We start from the raw sequence: 7,509 nt of genomic DNA, 5'->3' as shown, positions 1-7,509 counted from the left end.
ACAGCAATACCCTGTCAATTTTGTGAATGCTACCCTCCCTGTAGCAAACTATCTTCCTTCTCTACCATATTTATAGTATTGTCCTAATTCCTTTCCTGGGAATAAGACACTCTGAATCGACCAGAATAGGAGTCTAAGTGGACTTATAGGATTGCACTATTAGTGTCCTTCACAGTGGAGCTTTGAGAATACTACACAAAAGCTACAATGCATTTGATGCATGTTTTCACTATGTGATGAGGCTTTTATGTACTGACCCAAATATGCCTTGCTTCATTCATGCTGCTGGAATGTGAAGATCTTGGCCGTGTTCATCTGCTGAGGAACTGTGTTGATAGGAAAAGATAGGAAGTAGACAGCAGATCTCCACATGTGACATAAAACCCTCAGCCAATGCCATAAAACTCTCAGGACAGTGACTCACACAATTCAGTAAAGATCAAATGCTTGTTGGCATCAGATATTTACAGCTGTCCAGTGCATCTGTTTTGCCCATCCAACCTGCAAGTACCACACTGCATAATATGTGTGCAATCTGCATCTGCCTGGTGTCAGTCATGATAATAATATATGGAAATGGCACAAAAGAGAGGTCATCCCCCCCCCCAATATCCTTGATGACTCTGAAAACAGTGCTTGAACAGAAATCCTCCAAATCCAGTATAAAGATTATCAGTCTTAGTTCAACAAGATAAAATAATGTAGATAACTTTGGCTCCAGTCACACGGGCAGGAAACTCCGGGGGGGGGGAGCATGGCTGTTTGCCCCGGGGCAAACTAATGCACGGTTAAGCGATCAGACCTCCTGTGGAGGTTCTGTGGAGGTACCGTGGAGGTTCCATGGGTAAGTAGAGGTGCCGATCACAGGACACGCCTGCGCGCAACAAAAAAGCACCCGGTGCGGCAAACTGGTTTTCTTTTTTTGTGTACACGACAAATGCACATGCTCCGTTGGGTGCGTGTGCGCATCCACGGAGACTTGGGGAAAAAAACACCTTTTTCACAAGGGGACATGGGCGGGCGCCGGATGCCACCGGAAACGCGATCAGACACCCACCCTTGCCCCGCAGTTCCCGGAAACTAGTACCTCCAAGGTACTAGTTTTTTGCTGCGTGTTTTCGGCGGGAAGCCTCGGTTGTTCCACGGGAGCTCTACGCTTCCCAGATGGGCCGGTGAGATCGCGCCCAGAAACTCCGCCTGTCTTCTGTCTCTCTTGCGTGGCTAATGTTCCGTGTGACCGCAGCCTTTGTGTGGCTATTAGAATTTGTTCAGTTGCCCACATTCAGACCCAACAGCCACACAACTGTGATATGTAAACATACACATTTGTTCTTACCAGGAGTTTTACTTGATTCGTGTGACAGCCCCAATTCAATGTTCTCAGCAATCATTGCCCAAGATGAATTTATATATTTATCCTAGTGTGATTGTTCCAGACCTACCTGACTTTTGTGATTTCAAGACACTTGTAGCTTTTTTTGTGTGGGGGGGTATCTTTACATTTGTGTGTGTGCATGCCCATGCATGTGTGTGTGTCCATGTCTGGAAAACATGGGAACCTCTAGCAACTCCTAATGGGCATGGAGGATGTTTAGAGAAGTGGCTTGATAGCCTGACTCTGCCCCCCGCCTCTGGTACTTTTTGGAGGTCTCCCATCCAAATACTTGCCAGGGTCAGCTCTGCTTAGCTTCTGAGATCAGGCTTGCCTGAGCTGTCTAGGTCAGAGCAAGACACATATAGTTGTAGATTAGTGAATAATGCAGTCCAACACTACATCAAATAGTAAGTAATCTAAAGTGTAGAAATAGTGTTTAATTTTTCTTCTTTTCTCCATCAAACTCTGTTTAACTGTATTACAGGGCTCTTTTTGTAGAAAAAGCCCAGCCGGAACTCATTAGCGTAATAGGCCACACCCAACAGCAGAAACTCATTAGCATATTAGGCCACAACCCTGACAGCACAGCTCATTAGCACATTAGGCCGCACCCCCATGTTACCAGAAGTGTGGTCATCCAGCCACACCCACCTTTTGCTTCTTATTCTGTTTACCTTGTTTGTTGTCAAAACCCAGGGCTTTTTTTTGTAGCAGGAACTCCTTTGCATGTTAGGCCACACACTCCTAATGTAACCAATCCTAATGAGTTCCTGCTGTCGGGTGTGGCCTATTATGCTAATGAGTTCCTGCTGGGCGTGGCCAACTCGGGAGCCAGCCGGAACTCCGTTCCTGTGCGTTCCTGCCCAAAAATAGCCCAGATTAAGCAGTAACACGTAGAATGTACACATGTTCATATGAAATATTATTAATCTGAGATATAATACAAAGAATGCAAATGCCTTCATGCATCCAACAAAGTACAACTAAGCTTACTGAAAATGCAATCCACTAAATGACAAGCAATTCCGCATGGATTCTGCATGTCATGATGGCAGAAGTAATATGATGAAAAACCAGAAGACACCTTGCTCTTCCCTTTTTTGGTGTAGTGGTTAAAAGTGATGGACTCTAATCTGGAGAACTGGGTTTGCTTCACTGCTCCTCCACATGAAGCCAGCTGGCTGACCTTGGGTCAGTCATAGTTCTCTCAGAGCTCTCTCAGCCCCACCTGCCTCACAGGGTGTCTGTTGTGAGGAGAGGAAAGGAAGGTGACTGTAAACCACTCCAAGGCTCCTTCGGGTAGTGAATGATAGTGTATAAAACCAACTCTTCTTCTTCTTCTTTTTTGTAAGAATGTTCAGAGTGTGTTGAGAATGGTTTTTCCTTGGTAAGGTTCAGGCTTTTGCTTTACAGTTGAATGTATGAAGCTCTCTTACACTGAATCAGACCCTTGGTCCATTAAAGTCAGTATGGGCTACTCACACTGGCAGCAGCACCCCAGGGTCTTCTTAGGTGGACATCGTTCTCATCACCCACTATCTAATCCTTAACTGGAGATGCCAGGGATTGAACCTGGGACCTTCTGCATGCCAAGCAGATTCTCTATATGGAGCCACACCTCTCCCCTTTAGTGTCCTGTCTCCCACCAAATAAACCAATCCTATTTTAAATAAATTCAATCTGTGAAGTGTGTAAACATTTATCTATTTATTACGCATTTAAATGTGCACAGCACATACACCACAATATCGAACAACACCTGTATAAAACTACAGACAGATCTGGTAAATGGTGAAAGCTTGTACCATGTAACATTGATATCAAAGTTTTACAACAATATTTGAACATTACAATATAAACTGCCTCTGAGTACAACAAGGGACGAGGCTCTCAGTTGACAACTGAAATAGAGCCAAAAATGACACAGGAGGAGAACCATCTGCATCCAATGAGTCCATAAGTCAAGTCAACATCATTTGGATTTTGGAAATCTAGAAATACTGTGAGCTTCCAGAAAGTAACCAGGAAGATTATGCATGTGAATACCTACACATTTCAAAAAGAGGGAGAACATACAGAAATACCTCAAACTCCACACAAATGTTCTAGCATTCCACTGCCAAGAGCCTACCTAGGACTGGATGGTATGGTCTCGTTTTACTTGTGTTTTTATGAACAGCAGCAAGTGTTGTTTTTTTTAAAAAAATAAATAAATCTGGTCCTGCTATGCATTTTGATGTCATTGGTGAATAGCTTTATTCTTCAAGGTAATCTGTAAGTACAGTATACATGCAAGTAATTTAAGTACAATGTTGATACCGTAGGTGTAGCTCTTGTAAAAAAAATTTTTTTTTCTCATACAGGAATGTAATAAAGAAAAAAGAAAGCCAAACTCAGATTTTTCTTCAGACTTGGAAATTGCTGCTGTCTCAGTTTAAGGAACATGTAAGCCTTCCATAAAATTGCAAGCCTTAAACAATTACTCTGAAACATCACTGTTACGTTCACTGGGCTTTGTGGCCACGACTCTAGAATAAATGATATGAAGAATAATATTCCTGTCCTCACTCCCACCCTTGCATTTTCTTATATGCTTAAGATTTGGATTGAAGATGAGGTGATCTGAGAAAAAGAGACGGAGAGCACATCCTCTGCCAAGAGGCTACGTCACTCACATTGCAGCTCTCTATTATCATAAGAACATAAGAGACGCCAATGCTGGATCAGGCCAAAGGCCCATGCAGCCCAACACTCTGTGTCACACAGTGGCCAGAAATACCAGTGCCATCAGGAGGTCCACCAGTGGGGCCAGGACATTAGAAGCCCTCCCACTGTTGACCCCCCCCCAAGCACCAAGAAGACAGAGCATCACTTGCCCCAGAGCTCCTATCTATCCCTTGTGGCTAATAGCCACTGATGGACCTCTGCTCCATCCTAAGACAAGTCATCAGGTAAACATTTTAAGAAGACTGTCACTTCTGATGGGAAGAAATGCTGTGGTTCCACTGAGGAGCACAGCAGCCTGTGAAAACCCCATTTGCGATGACATAGTTTGTTGGCAGCAAGACTGGATTAAAGGATCCAAGGACTCAATTTCACAATCATATTTGGAGGCTTTGACGTCATCATCTCTAAGCCACAGAGTCTTCTCTGGCAAAAGTGAATGCTTCAGATCTGCAGTACAGAAATCCTGTTCTCATGGTACAGTGAACACATGCACATCCTGCATGAACGTGTGTACATGTAAGAAAAAGCCAACGTGCCTTCACTTTACAAATGAAACTAGGGACCACTCCTAGAATAAGTACGGAGTTTAAATCACACGTTGAGCTGTCCATGCACCGAACATGACATGAGAATTACTCAATAAATGTATAAAGAAGAAAGTGTATATTGTACACAGGTTGTACATGCACACACTGTGACTCGTGGACAGAGAGCGGGTGTTTTTATTCTGCTCCTTATACAAACCAGTCTATACTGTTTCACATTTCTCCACAAAAAGGGCTCACAGTCACACTGCTGCGGTCAGACGGTGAGGACCCTGCCCCTTCCTTGGATGAGAAGAATTTTAAAGGAACCTAGATGAGACAGCAACAGTGGGCTCTGTATTCCGATGGATCACACTATAAGATACGTGATGGTTAATCCAATCTCGGCCTGCAGAGCCATTTGCTATTACGCCACAATAATCACCAAGCCTCACCCCAAGTACTTAACATGCTTGTTGCAGGAATGGAGACCATAAAGGGCATATCCATACAGGAACTTCCCATGTTCCTAGTTCAATGCTTAAGCACCCAGCTTGGAAGATGAGAAGCCGACCATGAGAAAGAAATCTGTGCTGTGCCGGGGACACACATTCCTTACCCCAGTATCGGTCCTACCAGTTTATACAGAGTCACACTTCTATTCTTTGTATCAGTCATACAGTGATATTTAAGTCAGTATGTTTACTCCGAAGAAATCCTACTGGGGTCAGTGGAAGTATTCTGAAGTATATATTTGGAGGATTGTCATCGGACGTAGTTTGAGGCCATCAGCTTGCCACTCCAGTAGCAAAACACTGTGCCAGTAGACTTGCCTGTAACCACAGCACAACTGCTTGCTTCTGATGCTGCCCTGGTGCAGTCTGCCTTCACACGAGGCTTTAATGTGCTGGTGCCCAAGACTTAAACTGAAGGTATGGAAGAGTGAAACTATTCCCTAAAAGATTAGGAGGCTTCCTGATAGTCACATTCAAGAAATCTGCCAAAGGAGCTTTGCCTTTTGCTCTCAGAGTCACTTTTTAATTTTTTCCCCCAAACTCTTAGGGTAGCAGAAGTTTCAGACTTCCTTGTCCTCCCCTCTCCACTCCCCCTTCCCACCACCATTCTTAAACCTGCCTGTTCATTCTTTGCTTTAAAGACATGGTTTACATTCACAAAATATATAAAGAAAAATATAGGGTTACTGGGTGACCATATAGCTCTGCAGCCTGACAGCTGTCTGCAAATATTTTCACCATGATTATCCTTCTAAAAGTAAATCACTGGGTAAAGATAGCACAAACGTGACAAGGCTCAAATTGGAGGCAACCATGCTATCTGGAATACTTTTGGCTGCATATGGAAAAAAGCAGGGATTTGGGATGCCCTCTCCCACACTGGAATTATAATACTGAATGAACAGAAAAGTATATGCAGCTTCCATACAGATTTTCTTAAGAAACTGGCTTTAAGAAAGCATGAGGTAGACATGAATCAGTTAGATGATAGGGAATGAGATGCTGAGAGAGTAATCCATAAACCATTTACATCACAGCAATTCTTCAAAGTCAATAGAACTTCTTGAGGAGTAAGCCTACATCTAACACAACAAACTGAGCTGCATTTATACTTTTGCTTCCCCAGAAGCAACTTTGGGAATTCTGACAAGGGGTAAGGGACTGCTAGCAACACATTCTCAGAAAACTACAAGACCTTTTTGCGTTCCAATGCACACAGCCGTTTTGGCATGCCAGAAAGTAGCTGAATTGTGTTTCACGTTACTCGTTGTAGTGATGGCAAGTGGTCATTCAAACAAGTCATCAATGGAATAGAACACCAGCGAGTTTATTTTCAACAGGGGCTGTTTAAATTCAGCTGTAACTATCTACCCTCCTGGTAAATCATTCCGATGATCACTGTACCTCAAGCACCACCACCAAGGGAACACTCTGTTGCAATGGTGTATTCTGGCCCTCCCTTGGGACTCAGACATGTTCTTAGCAGAGGCCATTTCGGGGGGGATCACAGTTCCCCCGAGTGAGGTACGGGGGGCGGGGCACATGACGAAGCCCCGCCCCTGCTTCCGGCCGCCCCGCTTCCGGCCCTCATTCAGCCAGGAGGAGGCAGGAGAAGAGGGAGGGTAAGTTGCTTCCTCCCTACCTCTCCCCACCCCTGCCTGCCTGGGGCCTTGCACATGGGGCTCGGCAGTGGAGCTGCAAGGCCGGCGGCGGCCGGGACAGTTGGGGACGGGGTGTGTGGCCTTATGACACACTTTCGGTGATGTCAGGGGGTGTGTCATATGCTAATGAGTTATGCTAATGAGTTCCCCTAGCTCTTTTTCTATGAAACGACCCCTGGTTCTTAGTGAACATACGAAGCTGACATATCAGGCATAGTCCATCTAGACCAGTATTGTCTTTCCTAGTCTATTAACTAGAAATGCTAGGATTGACTTTGAGACCTTATGCATGCAAAATATGTGCCCTACTATGGAGCTATGGCTTTTCCCCTACTGGATTGTGGATTGCAGCCATGAAAGCAGCAGCATGTTCCTCCTTCCGAATATTGCGTTAAAAATAATAAATCCTTAGAGGAACTTGAATCATCTGGCTGTGTTGAAAGAGCTTGATCTTTTTTTAAAAAAAAAAAAAGATATTCTTGAAGATGCCTTATACATTGCCTAAATAATACATTTGGGGGGAGGAGCATTTAATTCATGATTGTTTTCTTAACATAATCTAAATTGTTAACTGTAGCCTATTTCACAGTGTGAGAGTTTGTAGAAAAGGGAGAAAGTTTATGCTGTTCAGAGCAATGCTACTTGAACCCAAATTTATGCTTCAGGCATTGTTTAAAATAATAATACTCTTGGAAATTTGTTCAGCA

Source organism: Gekko japonicus, unplaced genomic scaffold (assembly GCF_001447785.1).
Source record: "Gekko japonicus isolate JY-2015 unplaced genomic scaffold, Gekko_japonicus_V1.1 scaffold26, whole genome shotgun sequence".
Taxonomy (NCBI): Eukaryota; Metazoa; Chordata; class Lepidosauria; order Squamata; family Gekkonidae; genus Gekko; species Gekko japonicus.
The sequence above is the reverse complement of the archived record's forward strand: the minus strand, read 5'-3'. Positions refer to the sequence as shown.